Source organism: Xyrauchen texanus, chromosome 20 (assembly GCF_025860055.1).
Source record: "Xyrauchen texanus isolate HMW12.3.18 chromosome 20, RBS_HiC_50CHRs, whole genome shotgun sequence".
NCBI lineage: Eukaryota > Metazoa > Chordata > Actinopteri > Cypriniformes > Catostomidae > Xyrauchen > Xyrauchen texanus.
Window position 1 is genome coordinate 15069634 of NC_068295.1, and position 17551 is coordinate 15087184.

The window sequence follows — 17551 nt, forward strand, 5'->3', positions numbered from 1 at the left end:
CCTATGACTCAACAAGAAGTCCACTTTAACTCTTTTTTTTATTTATTTTTTTTATTAATGACCACCCAACACTGAGCTTCAATAAGCATATGAGGAACAGCAGAGAGGGGCAATTTGTTTTGAACACAGCCAAGGGTCGAGGAGTTCAGATGGGAGAATCTTCTGGGTGCTCCGGAGAGAGATGGTGGACAAGAAGGAGGACAGGGGGCCAAACTAAACATGCTCGGTTGTCTCTCTCTTGCTTTGCTTGTGGGGGATCTGGCATACGGCCAGGACATAATAAGAGAGATGGTGACAGACAGAAATAAATATCCAGCTCATTAATCATGAAGAGAGAGAGAGAGAGAGAGAGAGAGAGAGAGAGAGAGAGAGAGAGGGAGAAAGAAAGAGGCCAAACGAGTCAGTGGAGAAAGAGTGGGAAAGAAAAGGTGTGAATGAGGAAGATGTGATAGATTCTTCTGCAGAATGATGGAGATCTGGCCCATTAAAAACAACAGAAGCTACAAAAACAACAAATTACCTCTTGTTTCTGAAAATAGCTGACAGTTTTAAACAGTACAGGATTAAACAGTTTGCGGCACAACACAAAATATTTAAGGTAGTGCAGCGCAACTCAAAAGAGAAACAGAAGACCGCCCACAGTTGAACAATTGCCAGTGTTTGGGGAATGTTTTCTTTAACCTGCTACCAGTTTTGCTCTTAATCTATGGCTCTGACCACCTATGGATTTTCTTGATTTCAGTGGAACACGGATTCTGTCTGGCAGTAAGCAGCGGCTCGCAGTATGATAAGCTGCACACATTGAGCTGTTCTTAGATACTGCATGTTTTCAGAGCCACTGTGGTTTTCAGAGGAGCCTCTTGGTCTTTGAGCTTATTTCGTGCAGTTATTTTCAGATGCTGAACTGCAATGTTGTTCCAAACCATATTGAAGGCTATGAATCTGCAAATCCTCAAACCTACCTGGACACAAATATAAATACCATCAAGCTTAAATATTCCTACTGTACACATAAGAGTTTACATTGCATCAAAGAATATTGCTCATCATTTATATGCATTTCAAAGGCAAAGCACATTTTAAGGACGTAGAGAAAAAGAGGGGTTTTTGAAAATGACGATGTATCATAAGACCAACATTTTAGAACATTTTAACTTTTGCAACAGCACACGCTGACAAAGTCAACCATTGACCTATCCAATATGCTGTATTTCATGTTGTTTGGTCATGAGACACAATGAGAACCAATGAGGTAGATGTTATTGATGTAGCCATATATAAAGGTGCTGTATGCTATTTTTTTTTTTCATTGAAAAAATGTCTTACTCCCTTAAAGATATTTATGAAATAAATGTCCTGAGATATCTCACCGGTCACTGTGACAGCTGTAGACTTTGTAAACAGCAAACAAACTATTTTTAATCCATGTTGTTCAAAACAGTTGTCTGTTGAGGTCACTGTATTGCTGCTGTAGTTTTTCTGAATTGCTAAAACACTAAACCCCTTTCTTTGAACCAAATGCTCAGTGGCCTTAACCCACTGGTCGAATCAATCACTGTTTTTGCAAAGCTCTAAACACATGTTCACTCAGTATAACACATATTGCACTTTGATGCAGTTGTGTTGCAAAACGGTAAACACAGGCAGCAAAAGTTTAACACAACTACTAGTGGTGTAGTCGGGGCCATACGTATGTATATGCCGTATGCTTACTTTTTCCTAGGGCTGTTTGCGTATAATGTTGATCAGAGAGAAAGACGACAGCAGGGTGGAAGAGTAAAGAAGACACAGAAGAGGCTCAAAATGATCTGATAGTTCCTCTAATTTATCATATTATGAATCATGGTCTCTCTGAGACACACAAAGTTTTCGGTGCAATCTACATATTAGGGTGTAGCAGATCTACAGTGACTTCAATCTCAACAAAAAAGAAGAGGGAGAAATGCCATTCCTCTGCATGCCAGTCAATCAGTGTCCACAATTACTGTACCATCTGTGCTTATAGTGCTGCATTAGGTCCATACACTTTAGCAAGACAATTTTATTTTATTTTTTTACAGTTTTATTTATGTTTCCTAAATCGAGAGAAACTAACATGAAAAAAAAAAACACACACACGCACGCACGCACGCACGCACGCACACACACACACACACACAAACAAACACACCTTTCGGGTGTGTTGTGTGAGATATTGGCTGTTGATTTACACAGACGCTACACTTGACACAGATACAGCAGGGAAAAAGATCTTTGACAATGCATTGTCTGTCAGAAGCAAGATCATTTTGTCAAAATCCTACAGCTGTCACAGTCTGTCTCCTCATGTTTTCCTAGGACTCTTATTTTGAAGTGTTTCCCCGGACTACATCTCCCAGAATTCACTGCCCTCATCATTACCATCTGTTCCTTAGCTTCCTCACCTGTCCTCCATTCCCTCATTAGCACCTTTTGTATAAATATCCTTTTGTTTTATCCATTCCTTTGGCAGTTCTTGGATTGTGTTGTGTACTGTTTAGTAGTATCATCTTTATTCCACTCAAGTTTGTTTTTCCTTGTTCCACTTCAGTGTGTTTTTCTTTATTTTCTCCTTCTATGATTGATGTTTCATTCCTGCGTCTACAATTAAAAGACTGAAAGATTACTCCTGTGTCTCCTCTCTTCCTCTCCACAAACCCAACGTTACAGAAGAACTGACCGAATAAATGGACATACCAGCCGTAAGAATCCTCCTCCTTGAACAAGGAGACCGCCCAGTTGAGGATCACATGCGTGAGTTTCTCCATCTAGTGAATTTGGTGACCGCGCTCTGGTTAGTTTCTTCAGAGCTGGTCTGAATAGTGCACTGAAGAAGCTGATACCTCTGACGCGTCCCCACTGGACGCTTGGCGACTCCGTGGAGGTGGCTCTGGAACTCTGTGGCTCACCCTTCACTGTGAGAAAGGAGGATGAGGACCCTGTCTCCAAGCCTTCCACGGCCTCTGTCTCCAAGGTAACTCCACTCCATACTTTTCCCCCTTACACTGTGAATTATGGCAGGATTCCCAGGCCACAACCAGCACCCGCACCTGCCACGGTTTACGAGCTAGTGCCCATGCCTGCCACAGTTTATGAGCCAGTGCCCATGCCTGCAACGGTTTATGAGCCAGCACCAATGCCTGTAGCCTCGACCGTCCCAGAGCAAATGCCTGTAGCCTCGACCGTCCCAGAGCCAATTCCTGTAGCCTCGACCATCCCAGAGTCAATGCCTGTAGCCTCAAACATCCCAGAGCCAATGTCTGTAGCCTCAACCATCCCCAAAACCACACTCCCAGCTGGTTGGAAGAGGAGGAGAAGGAAAAGGACACCTTCTCTCCAGTTGCTGTACTCATGACCACGGGGGTCGTTCCCCGATCTCTGCCCATGTTCACGACCATGGAGGTCATTCCCCAGTCTCTGCCCATGCTCATGGCCACAGAGGTCATTCTCCAGTCTCTGCCTGTACTTGAGGTCATTCTCCAGTCTCTGCCCATGCTCACAACCATGGAGGTCAATCTCTAGTCTCTGTCTGTGCTCCATTCCCTCATTAGCACCTTTTATATAAATATCCTCTAGTTTTGACCATTCCCTTGTCAGTTCTTGGATTGTTTTGCGTAATGTTTAACAGAATCATGTTTATTCCATTCCAGCGTTTTTCTTTGACAAATTCCATGTAAGATGTTTATTCTTCTCCAGTTTGTTTTCCTTGATATTATCCTTGTATGATTGATGTTCCACTCCTACATCTAAAATTAAAAGTCTGAAAGATTATTCCTGTGTCTCCTCTCTTCCTCTCCACGAACTCAACGTTACAATAGTATTCAAGTGCATGTTACTGTAATTGTTTCTCACCATTGGGATTTTAAAACACCAGTAAATGAACCTATTCATGATTACATTTTATTGCATAGAGCTCGTTCTAATAGAGCAAGAGCGAGATTACTGCACTAATTCAAAATAAAAGTACAGTAGTACATGGGTAGTTAAAACACTTAATGTGATTTTCTCATATTTCCTTTATGATAAACATTATTTACTGCCAAAACAAAGACACTAATCCAAGGAGAAATACATTATTTTCATGTTAAGCCTTTTCTCTCCCTTTCTCTCTTCTTCCTGGTCGTTGTATTAAAGCATTTTTCATTTTAAGTATAGTAGGGGACACTAAATGTTTTTTTGCATCCGTCCACAGCGTCTCACACGGGAATGGCTTTAAATATGAGTCATTCCTACAATTCTGTGTCATTTATGTCCCCGTTACAAGTGTGTGTGGTATTTATGTTGTTTACAGTTTTTCTTGATTGCTAACACACACAAATTGATCCTCCATTCACACTTCTTTGCAAAAGTCTAAACACACCTCTCACTTTAAGACACCTCTCAATTCTTCAGGGGACATTTACATGTGCTTGGAAGTCAACTGTTGTTGTACCTGTATTCAAAAGTGGAGACTTTCATTTTGCCAGTAATTATAGGCCTATTAGTCTTTAACCTATAGAGTTAAAGGTTGCAGAGAAATTGATAGCTGCGCAAATTACTGATAATTTGAATACTAGTTCATTTGCTATGCATCCAAAGCAATTTGGCTTCAGAGTAAACTACTCAAAGTTAAGTCTCTATTGGACAATGGTGGGGTTGTTGGAGCTGTGTTTCTTGACCTTAAGAAGGCTTTTGATACTGTTAACCATATAATTCTTATGTCTAAATTATTAGCTTTTAATTTTTCTCCAGAGACCATGAGATGTATAGAATCATATTTGTCAGGTCGAACACAGTATGTTCAAGTACAGAATTATAAATCAACAGCCCTAAGTATATCCATAGGTGTTCCCCAAGGATCTATTTTGGGCCCATTGCTATTTACTTTGTATATTAATGATCTTCCATCTGTTTGTCCCAACACTAACATCCAAATGTATGCGGACGACACTGTTATTTAAAAACATGGGAACAGTGTGTCAGAAGATGCTAATTAACTTACAAAATCCATGGTTCATGTAACAGCTTTTTAACAATTAAATCTCTCTAAAACAGTTTGTACACTTTTTACCAAAACAAATAGTTCAAGTGTAGTCCCAGATGTTCTTGTGACAGGGAAGAGGCTACAAGTTGTATCTGAATATAAGTACCTTGGAGTTTTGACTGATTCAAGACTTTCTTTCAAAGCTCAGGTTAAAAAGGTCTGTAATTGGGTCAAATTTAGTCTCTCAAATTTTTTATTTATTCGAGATTGTATTTCTAAAGAGGCCGCTGTGATGTATGTACACTCTATGGTTATTTCTTATATTACTTATTGTTTAACAACTTGGTCACAAGCTAGTATAACTACTCTAAAACCATTGGAGTCTCTGTATAAACTATCACTAAAAATTCTTGTTGAGAAATCTTTTTTTCCCCTTTCGTCACTCACTCAACGTTGTGTCGAATGAAGTGACTCAAGGGGTCTCTTCTGAGAGCCTTGCATACCTCTGAACTTCAGAAAAGGCCAATGTCAAGTTGGCAGACAGAATTTGCATGCCACGCCCCATACGGGTATAAAGGGAAGCAGGCAGCGTGTGCCATTCAGAATATTTCTTCGGAGCCAAACGGTTGTGCAACAAGCAAGCTGAAGTTCACTACTGTTTCCCTCACCTCTGTCAGCAAGAAGCATTGCTGTTGGATCTACGGCCCGTTTCCAGCTGGCGTTCTCTCTCTCTGCACGCTGTGCAGTCTACGCCCCTGGGCGCTTCAATGGCACTTTTTCACTGTTAAAAGAGTGTTAAAAGATTTCTCTAAAAGATTTTGAGTTTTCCACTCACAAAAGAGCAATACACACCGGTGTTGAACATCCTTTTCAGGATGCGTCTTTTTCAAGATGCCTTTCCACCCCTGTGTTGTTCCTGGATTCGGTCGACTTCGCCCAGCAGTTCTCGGTGGCGAAGTAGCAGACGGAGGCGATTTCTCACATCATGCCGCGGCGCCGCCCAACGCAGGGGGATGCCGAGGGCATCCTTCAAAACCTGTGAAGATTTTGTGTTCCACAGAAGAGAGTAAAACATTTTTGGAGTGACTTTATGGTGAGTACTGTAAAAATGTAACAATTTTTATTTTTTAAATGTTCTGCTCCTTTAAAATAGACATTATGCATTCCTATCCGTTAAATGATTCATCAGGGCTTGGGCTTGTCCATATCTTTTGTCAGGCGTTTTTCCTCTTTTGTAACTTGGATAACTTTATCACTTGGATAAAAGCATCTGCCAAATGAATAAATGTAAATGTAGGTGCCCTATAACATCCTTGTCTCTTTTTGCTATTAGAACATTCAAATAAATCCCAGTATGTTCTAAAATATCCCTTTTCCTGTGAAGGGTATTCGGGACTCTTCTCAGATCTGCTATTGTGAGTTGTGCTTTAAATCGTTCCAATAAGCAGCACTCCATTAGGCTTTTCATCACAATCTGTAATTATCCCATGTCAGGCCTCATTCCCACAGCAACTGCAGCCATTTCCAGGATCATACTTGGGATTTGATTTGTCTCTGTTTTGTGTCCTTTTGATAGATGTGTGCATTGCCATGCTTAGGATGAGCAGCACTCATTACAGCTAGAGCGAATGCCTGCTGAAGCATGTCATCTGCTACTTTGACCCAAAATGTCACAGTCACTCTAGTAGTGAGGCTGGGAAGATGTAAGGTAGGAGCCGTGTTTTGTTACAGTACCCCAAAGAGATGATGGGAGTAGGTTGTCAAATGTCAAACTGAAAGGGGAAAGAACTGCAGGCCATTTATGCAATGGGAAAATAGGTCGTAATAGTGTTCAGAGGTTTATAGTTGTCTTATTCATTTATATCTGGCCTCCAACCCACATACTGAAGAAAAATATCCATATTTTGTATTTATAAACCTTGGATTAAGCTTGGATATAAGAGTTTTCTTGATGTTAAGTAAAACGTGTTGCCTAGTACATAATATGAAATGTGAAATTGGTTTTAATAATGAGAACAAAACTTCCCAGTCAAAGAAACCACCATAGATCTAAAGTGGAGTCCATGAAGTCAGAATGGGAGTTTTGTGGCTTTAAGGCCATGTCCATTAGCTTTGAAGCCATCTATATGCTAGTGTACCTCTAAAGGTTAATTCACTTTTGGACTGTTAAAAAAATAAAGTTGTCTGTGGTGAGACAAATTATAAATCTTTTAATAATCTAGTTTCAAACAAATGTGTTGAGTTTGTAGAAATGTAATCTTTTTTGAAAAGCATTTATAGCATTTTCTTTTTCAAATAAAATTATTTAATGGCTTTAAAAATGTCAAGTGGTGTAAATATTTTAAAATACATTCCTTGCATATTTAATATATGAGAGTGTAATCGTTAATTAATATAAATGTTATCAAATATATTTAAGGTAAAAAATAAAGATATTGTTAGAAATTTCCTTAATTTTTGAGTCAAGAATATCAAGACGTGATATATTGACAAAATGTCAATATATATATGCATCCGGAAAGTATTCACAGCGCTTACATTTTGTTATGTTACAGCCTTATTCCAAAATGTATTAAAGTCATTGTAAGGCTGTCTATACAAGGATGACAGGAAGCCAGACTTCAAGATACGGTAAGCCTTTTTAATTTCCCCTGTTTGTGCCAACAGTATTCACAGTTTTTCACAATAATTTTCACAGTCTCTTTATGTTCGAACGCTGAGTTCGTAGTCCGTCTCTGACTCCCTCTGTTCTGTGGCTGCTGGCTTTTTAACCGCTCTCCTCGCTCTACTGCAATTAGAGACAGGTGTTAGACATAATTTAGCCCAGGTGTGAGCGCCTTACCGCTTTCTCTCCCGGACGGGCGCTTGACCACGCCCCGCTGCCACATACCCCCACCGCCCGACTCAGGCCGGGCGTCATCCGACCTGCTTACCACTCCCCCATTTCTGGAGAGGAAGTCGGCGGCAGCCATCTGCACCCCGGTCTGTGGACCACCTTGAACTTAAAAGGCTGGAGGGCTAGATACCAACGGGTGATCCGGGCGTTAGTATCTTTCATGCGGTGGAGCCACTGCAGTGGGGCATGGTCCGAGCAGAGGGTGAAGGCCCGCCCCAGCAGGTAGTACCGGAGGGTGAGGACCGCCCACTTGATGGCCAGACACTCCTTCTCCACGGTGCTGTACTTAGTCTCCCTTAAGGAGAGCTTCCGGCTGATGTACAGCACCGGGCGTTCCTCTCCCTCCACCAGCTGCGAGAGTACGCGTCAAATTTAGACACCGCGTTGACTTTTCTGTAATCCACACAGAATCGAACAGACCCATCACTCTTGGGGACAAGAACAACCGGGCTGGACCAATCACTGTGGGATTCCTCTATTACGCCCATATCCAGCATGGCCTTTAATTCTTCCCGGACTATTTTCTTTCTATGTTCGGGTAGGCGATAGGGGCGGCAACGCACCACCGCGCCCGGCTCGGTCTCGATGTTGTGCTGTATGAGGTTTGTGCGGCCCGGTAGAGGGGAGAATACATCTGCAAATTCCCTTTGTAATTCGAAACCTCTGTGAGCTGCCGCGGTGAGAGTTGGTCCCCACAAGTAACCGGAGTGTCGAGATTGTAATTTTTATTTATCTCCAGTCCGAGCTCCGCCCTCTCGGAACTACCGTGGCTAACGTCACAGAGGCCGCCTCCTCCCTCCACAATTTCAGGAGGTTGAGGTGATAAATTTGACGCGCCCCCTCTATCGGTACGTTTAACCTCATAATCGAGATCCCCACTCGTCGTGTGACCTCAAAGGGTCCTTGCCACCTGGCGAGTAATTTAGAGCTTGATGTTGGGAGTAATCACGAGTACCTTATCTCCGGTGCAAATTCCTTAGCCGAGCACCCCTGTCATACAGCCGGCGTTGGCGTTCTTGAGCTTGGAGCAAATTTTCCTGTGTTAGCCGCCCCAGTGTGTGGAGTTTTGCTCTAAGATCAAGAACGAACTGAATTTCATTTTTACTATTAGAAGGTCCCTCCTCCCATGCTTCATGGATGACTTCAAGGACACCGCGAGGCGTCGCCCGTACAGCAGCTCAAACGGGGAGAACCCGGTGGAGGCTTGCGGGACCTCTCGTACTGCAAATAACAGGGGTCTAGCCACTTATCCCAATTCCTAGCGTCATCGTGTATGCAATTTACGAATCATGTTCTTGAGCGTTTTATTAAATCGTTCCACTAGGCCATCTGTCTGAGGATGGTAAACGCTAGTGCTGAATCGATTTGATGCCCAAGAGCTCATAAAGTTCGCGCAGTGTCCGTGACATAAAAGTCGTGCCTTGATCGGTGAGGATTTCCTTGGGAATCCCCACCCGGAGATTATCTTGAAGAGTGCCCCTGCAACACTACGTCGCGGAGATGTTGCTCAGAGGCACTGCTTCCGGATATCGCGTCGCGTAATCCACTAGGACTAACACGGCGATGTCCGCGTGCTGACCGTTCTAATGGCCCGGCGAGGTCCATTCCAATTCTTTCGAAGGGGACCTCGATTAACGGTAGAGGGCGCAATGGCGCTTTTGGGGTGGCCGGTGGGTTTACCAACTGACATTCACGCACGCCGCACACCACCTGCGGACGTCACCGCCAATGCCCGGCCAATAGAAACGGGCTATTAGACGGAGAAGTGTTTTCCGTTCCCCTAGGTGACCGGCCATGGGATTATGGTGAGCCGCCTGGAAAACCATTTCCGGCGGCTCCGTGGAATCAATAATTGGGTTACTTCCTCCTTTGTTTGGGCGTCCTGCGTCACCCTGTATAACCGATCTTTAATAAGTGAAAAATACGGGTATGAAACGGCGACACCCGGCCGGAGATGTTGACCATCGATTACTCTCACTTGGTCAAAGGCGTGCTTAAGGGTTTCATCCCGTGACTGCTCCAAGGGAAGTCCCCTCCGAGAATTCCCGGAGAGGAGGAGCGTCCACCTCGCCCCTTCCCACGCCACTCGGAGCAGCAGAGGACGGCCCTGGCTCCGCCTCCCCGCCAAAGCATCGCACATCACACACCCCTTTACTTTCACGCAGGACCCATCCGCACAAACTCCCTCCAATAATTTTCTAAAATTCGGCCAATCAGTCCCCAAAATTAGCGGATGGGTGAGGCGGAACTAACCGCTGCCTCTACACTATGTCTTTCTCCCCGAATTTGATCGCCAGCGTCACCACGGGATATTTGTGAACATCCCGTGCACACACCTTACCCTCACCAGTTTAGCTGAGCCCAAAGCCCGGGTTGAACCAAGCATTGGTGGATGGTGGTCTGGTTACAGCCGGTATCCAACAAAGCTTGGTATGTACCCCTGGATTCTTACCGAATCTGCACGCTCCAGCCCGATCGGGGTCAGCCTGCGGAACATCGGAGACCCGCACCACTGCCCCTATTTCCATCAGCGGACACTGATCCCGGAAGTGGTCCGGTCTCCGCACCTCCAGCAGACCGGCCCAGGCGCTGCGGCCGCACCCGTGCTGGCGGGTGCCCCCACCTGAGGAGGAGAGCGGCTGAAGGATGGGGAAGGGCTTGGCGGGTGTTCCCAAGGCCGGGAGCTGGGCGCGAAACGCCCGCGCCTGCGGGGGCAGGAACGGACCCTGGGGAGAGAGCAGAGCGAGAGGGAAGAGGGGAGGGAAAAAAACAGGGGAAGACACAGGGGAAGGGGAGACAGACAGAGAGGGCTCATCCGCCCTGGGAATCGCCGCCATGTGGTCCTCCGCGAGTTGGACGGCTTCCTCCAGCGACGCCGGGCGGTGGCACTGGACCCACTCGGCCGTCTTCCGGGGCAGACGCTGAACAAACTGCTCCAGTACCACCTGGTCGATTAGTTCCTCGGCGCCGCGGTCCCGCGCGAGCAGCCACCTCCGACAGGCATCACGGAGCCGCTGAGCTGAACGCAAACGGGCGGTCGGACTTATCGAGCTTCAGGGCCCGGAAGAGCTGGCGACTTTCCTCCGGGCTCCGACCAACCCGTTGCAGGATGGCTTTCCTCAGGTCGTGGTAGGCCAGGAGGCTTGTTGCCGGCAGTTGTTGGGCCGCGAGTTGTGCTTCCCGGACAGAAGAGGGACTAGGCGGGCTGCCCACTGGTCTTGGGACCACCCCCAAATTTCCGCCGTGCGTTCGAATAGGTCGACAAACGCTTCTGGGTCATCTGCCGGCCCCATCTTCTGCAACGCTGGTGGGGGCAACGTGGCGCTGGTGTCCGGGGTCGCGGCTGCGGCTGGAGCGGCCTCCTGGCTGAGGAGGCTCGGATGGCGAGCCGGTCCTCTGCTTGAGCCCGCATGATCTCAAAGAAGCGGCGATCCTGGTCTTGCCGGAGCTCAAGCAGGGATTGTTGGTGGCTCTGATGGAGTGTAGCGAGGGACTGGAGGACTTCCGCCAGCTGGGAGGACTCTACGGGCGATTCTGTTCCATCCTTTGGAGGACCGGTGTTCCTAATAATTGTTCCGGGATTCGGCACCAGTGTAAGGCTGTCTATACAAGGATGACAGGAAGCCAGACTTCAAGATACGGTAAGCCTTTTTAATTTCCCCTGTTTGTGCCAACAGTATTCACAGTTTTTCACAATAATTTTCACAGTCTCTTTATGTTCGAACGCTGAGTTCGTAGTCCGTCTCTTACTCCCTCTGTTCTGTGGCTGCTGGCTTTTTAACCGCTCTCCTCGCTCTACTGCAATTAGAGACAGGTGTTAGACATAATTTAGCCCAGGTGTGAGCGCCCTTACCGCTTTTCTCTCCCGGACGGGCGCTTGACCACGCCCCCGCTGCCACAGTCATTATTTTCCTCAAAATTCTACAAACAATACCCCATATAATGACAACGTGAAAGAAGTTTGTTTGAAATCTTTGCAAATTTATTAAAATTAAAACATGAAAAAAATGTAAAAATTTAGAAGTTTCGGGTGCCGGAGGCTTTTGATTTGATTTTGACAGCGCGTTGCACGCTTCAGAATTGCAATGAAACTCGACAAGGAGGATGCTGATGTACAGGTGAACTCATTACTATATGCAATGGGCAAACAGGCAGAACCCGTATACAGTACGTTCACGTTTCAGCTGAGGAGGAAGGTGATTACTACAAAGCAGTAGTTAAATAGTTTGAGGAACATTTTGTGCCAAAACACAATCTAATTCATGACCGCGCGTGTTTCCATAGAAGGAGCCAGCGAAGCAGTTATTTTCATAAAAGTTTTGTGCTTTTGGGACTGTTAAAGATGAGCACATTCGCAATCACGTTGTGATCGGAATAGCAGATGGCGATGTGTCAGAGAAGCTGCAGCTAGATTTTATATTAGAAAAAGCAATTCAAATCGCTCGCCAGTCAGAAATGATTAAAATGCGAAACGCTGATGTGAGAGGTGCATGTGACGTAAATGCAGTGAGGCACAAGTTTAAGCATGCAATGCAATCTAAGAGGCATACATGGGGTAAATTCAGGAATCCAGAGACTAAATAAAGAGAAGAAAACAGCAAAGTGAACTGTTCAAGATGTGCACGTGTACATGACCATGGGGCTTGCCCTGCTCGAGGGAAACGATGCCATAAGTGTAATAAAGCGGGCCATTTTGAGGTTGCCTGTAAAACAAAGGCTGTAAAAGAAGTGATTAGTACCAGACATGATGATGAAATGAACAGCACGTGGTTCCTGTGGTCAGTTTCTGACAATGCACAGGAGGATGAGTGGCATGTAAAGCTACCGATAAATGGCACTGTTGTAAAGTTTAAAATTGATACTGGCGCAGATATCACAGTCATGTCAGAGCAAACATTCCTGAACCTACCTAGGCATCCTCAGCTTACTAAAACACTTGCAGACATCAGGAGTCCGGGTGGCAAACTGGACTGCATTGGGAAATGTTTGCAAATTGACAAATGTTTTGTTTCTGGACATTTGTTGTAAAAGGCCCATATACTAATTATCTTCTTAGCCACGAAGCTACCTGCATGCGATGGATGTTACGGCCTAGGGGCTATCCTTTTGCAAGAGCAAAAATTGGACTGCGTCCCGTTGCCCAAGGACCTTGACGGAGACAGAACGCCGCTACTCGCAAATCGAGAAGGAATGCCTAGCTTGAGTATGGGATTGTGAGCGTTTCGCATGGTACTTACAAGGCTTAGACAAATTCGAACTTCAGACATACCATAAGCCTCTAGCTCCCCTGATAAATACATATGACATTGACAAAGTTCCCCCAAGGTGCCAACGTTTACTAATGAGCCTGATGAGATTTAATGCTAAAGCAGTGCATGTACCAGGCAAACAACTCGTGGTGGCAGACACTCTGTCCAGAAATCCATTGACCAATGGCGAGTCTGACACAGAGAATGATGCCAGGGTCTTCGTGCAGGCAGTTCTATTAATCCTGTGAGTGAGGACAAGTTAAATGCCATAAAGAAAGCCACACAACATGATGCAGATATTCAGTCTGTTTGCAGCTACATTCGCCAAGGCTGGCCCAGTCAGCTAACTCAACAGCGACACTCACTACATGGGTTTCACACTGTCAGAGCCCACCTCTCTGAAGTTGATGGACTTTGGCTTTATGAGATTTTGCTTTAATAGTGATTCCTAGTTCACAGAGACAGGAGGTGTTACTTCAGCTTCACACAGATCATCAGGGCCTCACTAAGTTTAGGGAGAGGGCTAATATGTCGGTATGGTGGCCTGGTATAGGTTGGGACATCACACACACACAGTGGAGACATGTGAGTTCTGCCAAGTGAACAAGCCCACACAAAAGAAAAAGCCGCTGATGTTACTCCCCTTCCCAAAAGTCCATGGCAAAATATTGCTGCGGACATCTGCGAACAAGATGGATAGAAATACCTGATAGCCATGGACTATTATTCTTGTGATATTGAGATTGCACACTTGCAAAACATTACAAGCCAGCAGGTAATAATGCATCTGAAGAATATGTTTGTCCGATGGGAATCCCATATGAGCTAGTGACAGATAATACTACTCAGTTTACATTCCGCCGAATTTGTGGACTTTAAAACGACACAATTTCACTCATACTACATCCAGCCCACATTACCCACAGGCTAATGGTGCTGCTGAAACATTTTTTTTCGCTATTGCAAAGCGAGTCCTCACACAGCCTGATCCACAATTAGCTCTGATGAGTTACCGTTCTACACCTACCAGTGCCACTGTACTGAGCCCAGCTCAACTTATGATTGGACGTCAGATCAGAACCACAGTGCCGATGCTGCCAAAGAATCTGTTACCAAGACAGATTGACTATGAACAGGTTAGAATGAAAGATAATCAGGCCAAGCTGTCATACCACTACTTTCACACTCAACGCCATTCTACATGCAGCTTACCTGACCTACATCCAGGACGGAGTGTGAAAGTTAAGTTGGACAGAGAGAAAGGATGGAAAACACCAGCTCTGGTTGTTGGGAAAGCTACTGGACCCAGATCATATATTGTGCAAACAAAGGAAGGCACAATCTCTCGATGGAACCGGAGACATCTTCAGAGTATCCCTGAAACACCTGACAGACTGAACATGGTAACAATGAATCAACGGATGGATTGTCTTTTGAGATTGACTTAACCCAAAAAACTGTGAATGAGTCAAATACTCCAGTTCTCATCACACCACACCCACATTCACTAAAAGCAAAGTTTAAAGATTATGTTTTGGAATAAAATAACTACTATGCTGCAGTAAAGAGTTCCCCTTCTGTCACTCACTCAATGTTGTGTCGATTGTAGTGACACAAGGGGTCTCTTCTGAGAGCCTTGTGTACCTCTGAACTTGAGAAAAGGTCAATGTCAAGTTGGGAGACAGAATTTGCATGCCCTGCCCCCAGACATACGGGTATAAAGGGGAGCGGCGAGTGAATGTCAGACAGATTTTTTCTTCGGTGCCAAGCGGTTGTGCAACAGCAAAGCTGAGTTCACACCAGTTCCACACACCTCTACTGGCGATAAGCACTGCTGTTGGATCTACGCCGCATTCCAGCGGCTTTCTCGTCTCTGCACGCTGTGCAGTCCATGCCCCTGGGCGCTTCGACAGTGCTTTCATTGTCAGAAAGTGTGTTACTCCTAAAAGATATTATTTCCTCTAAAAGAGTTTGAGTTTCCACTCATAAAAGAGCAATACACAGCAGGTGTTGAACGTCCTTTTCAGGATGCGTCTTTTTCAAGATGCCCTTCCGCCTCTGTGTAGTTCCTGGATGCGGTCGATTTCTCTCCACTTCTGACGGTCATAAAAGCTGCCTCATGTGCCTGGGCTGCGAACACACGCAGGCAGTGTTTTATGAATGGTTCATGTTCTCAATGCGAGAACATAGCCATGTCAACATTGTGGTCGCAGCTTTCTTTTCTCACGAGAGAAAGCCACTTCAGCCGTCCCTGCGTCATTCCTTCTTCCTACAGGATTGAGGACGACCCGGGGATGACGACGGGCTCGGTTTTGCCGGGTAACACTCCACGAACCATCTGGCCCCTGGCACGCTTGCTTGCTTCCGTCCGAGCTTGGGATGAGTGCAGCTAGCCTCACGGCCAGCTGGCATTCTGCTTCGAGCCCCCGGAATTGGTTGACGATTTCACCTCTGCATCGTAGAGCTTCACAGCGGTGTCTGATGCCTCGTCTGGGCTGCCACCTTTGTGTCTGCTGGCTCAGTCTGAGCATGACGCACGGATTTCCGCTATGCTTTCCCGGGCCGCCATGAGCGTGAGGTTCCCCCCCTCACATTTACTAGATCGGTTCCTCTGGCCAGGGTGCCGTTCATAGCCACGCCCCCCTGACTTCCCCCCCCCCCCAGTACCTTTCTTCCCAGAAGTGCATGACAAGCCGACGAGTTCATGTAGGGCACCTTTTACTGCCCGGAACCAATCTCCTCACTTGTCTGCTCTCACTACCCTGGACGGTGGGGCGGTCCACAGATACATGGAGGTCCCTCAGGTACACAAGGCACTTGCGATCCACTTGCGAGAAAGCCGCCACCTCGCGGGACTGCCCAGTATTCCACTCCAAGACCTGTAGGACAACGTCGTCACTGACTGCAAACGCCTACAGCACCATCCAGTTAGCCAGGCTCCAGCCTCGTCCCGGCAGAAATGCCAGCACCTTACTTACAGAGGTTACGACCCTACTACTCAGAGATGCGATAGAGCCTGTCCCTCCAGCCGAGATGGAGAAGGGTCTCTACAGCCCTTACTTCATTGTACCTATGGTTGGTTGCGGCCAACCTTGGACCTGTTAGTTCGAAACCGGACTTTACACAAAGTCCCGTTCAGAATACTCACGCAGAAACAAATTATAACCTGGTTTGCATTAGATTGGTTTGCAGTGGGAGACCTGAAGGACACATACTTCATGTCTCCATATTGCCTCTGCTTCGATCCTCCCTGCGTATCAGTACAAGGTCCTCCCCATCGGCCCGTCCCTGTCCCCTCGTGTCTTCACCAAGGTTGCAGAGGCAGCCCTTGCCCCTCTACGTGAAGTTAGCATCTGCATACTCAATTACCTCGAGGACTGGCTCATCCTAGCACACTCTCGAGAGTTACTATGCGCCCACAGGGACCAGGTGCTCGCACACCTCAGCCGTTTGGGGCTTCAGGTTAACTGGGGAAAAAAGCAAGCTCTCTCCGGTTCAGAGCATCTCTTTTCCCGGCTTGGAGTTGGACTCAGTCTCAATATCTGCGTGCCACACAACTGAGCATGCAGTCAGTGCAGTCGCTCGCTTCAAGCCAGGCACAGCAATTCCTCTCAAACAGTTCCAGAGGCTCCTGACGTCCTCAGCCGTGGTCATGCCGCTTGGGTCAATGCATATGAGACTGCTTCAGCACTGGCTTCAGACTCAAGTCCCGAGATGGGCATGGTGCTGCGACACATACCGTGTATTAATCACCCCTTCCGGCCATCAGACTTTCAACCCTTGGACAGACCTCTGTTTTCTGCATACAGGAGTCCCCCTACAGCAGGTGTCTAGACGTGTGGTGGTCACCACAGATGCCTCTCAACTGGGTTGGGGCGCCATGTGCTACGGGTACGCAGCTGCTGGCGAAGGTCTTGCCCTGCGGAGGTCTCTCCTTCTGATTTGGGGCAAGCACGTCTTGATCAGCACCGCCACGGTAGCGTACATAAATCGGTATGGTTGCGTACGCTCCCGTCACGTCACAACTCGATCTCCTTTGGAGTCAGCCACGACTCAGATCACTGCTCGCCACTCATATCCCGGGCGAACGCAACACGACGGCAGACAAGCTGTTGCAATAGGTCTCGCTCATCGGAGAGTGGATGCTCCACCCCCAGGTGGTCCAACTAATTTGGGGCCGCTTCGGCAGGGCACAGATAGATCTCTTTAACTCCCAAGACAACTCCACTGCCCGTTCTGGTACTCCCTAATGGAGGCCCCTCTCGGTACAGATGCGCTGGCACACAGCTGGAATGTACAGTATTTTTTTTTATAGTAGTAAGACCTTTTATATGTCAAAATATCAAGGAAAATCTAATTCCTCATGACATGACCCCTTTAACCTTGATTTGTTACTAATAAAAATTGCAATTCACAAACAAATTA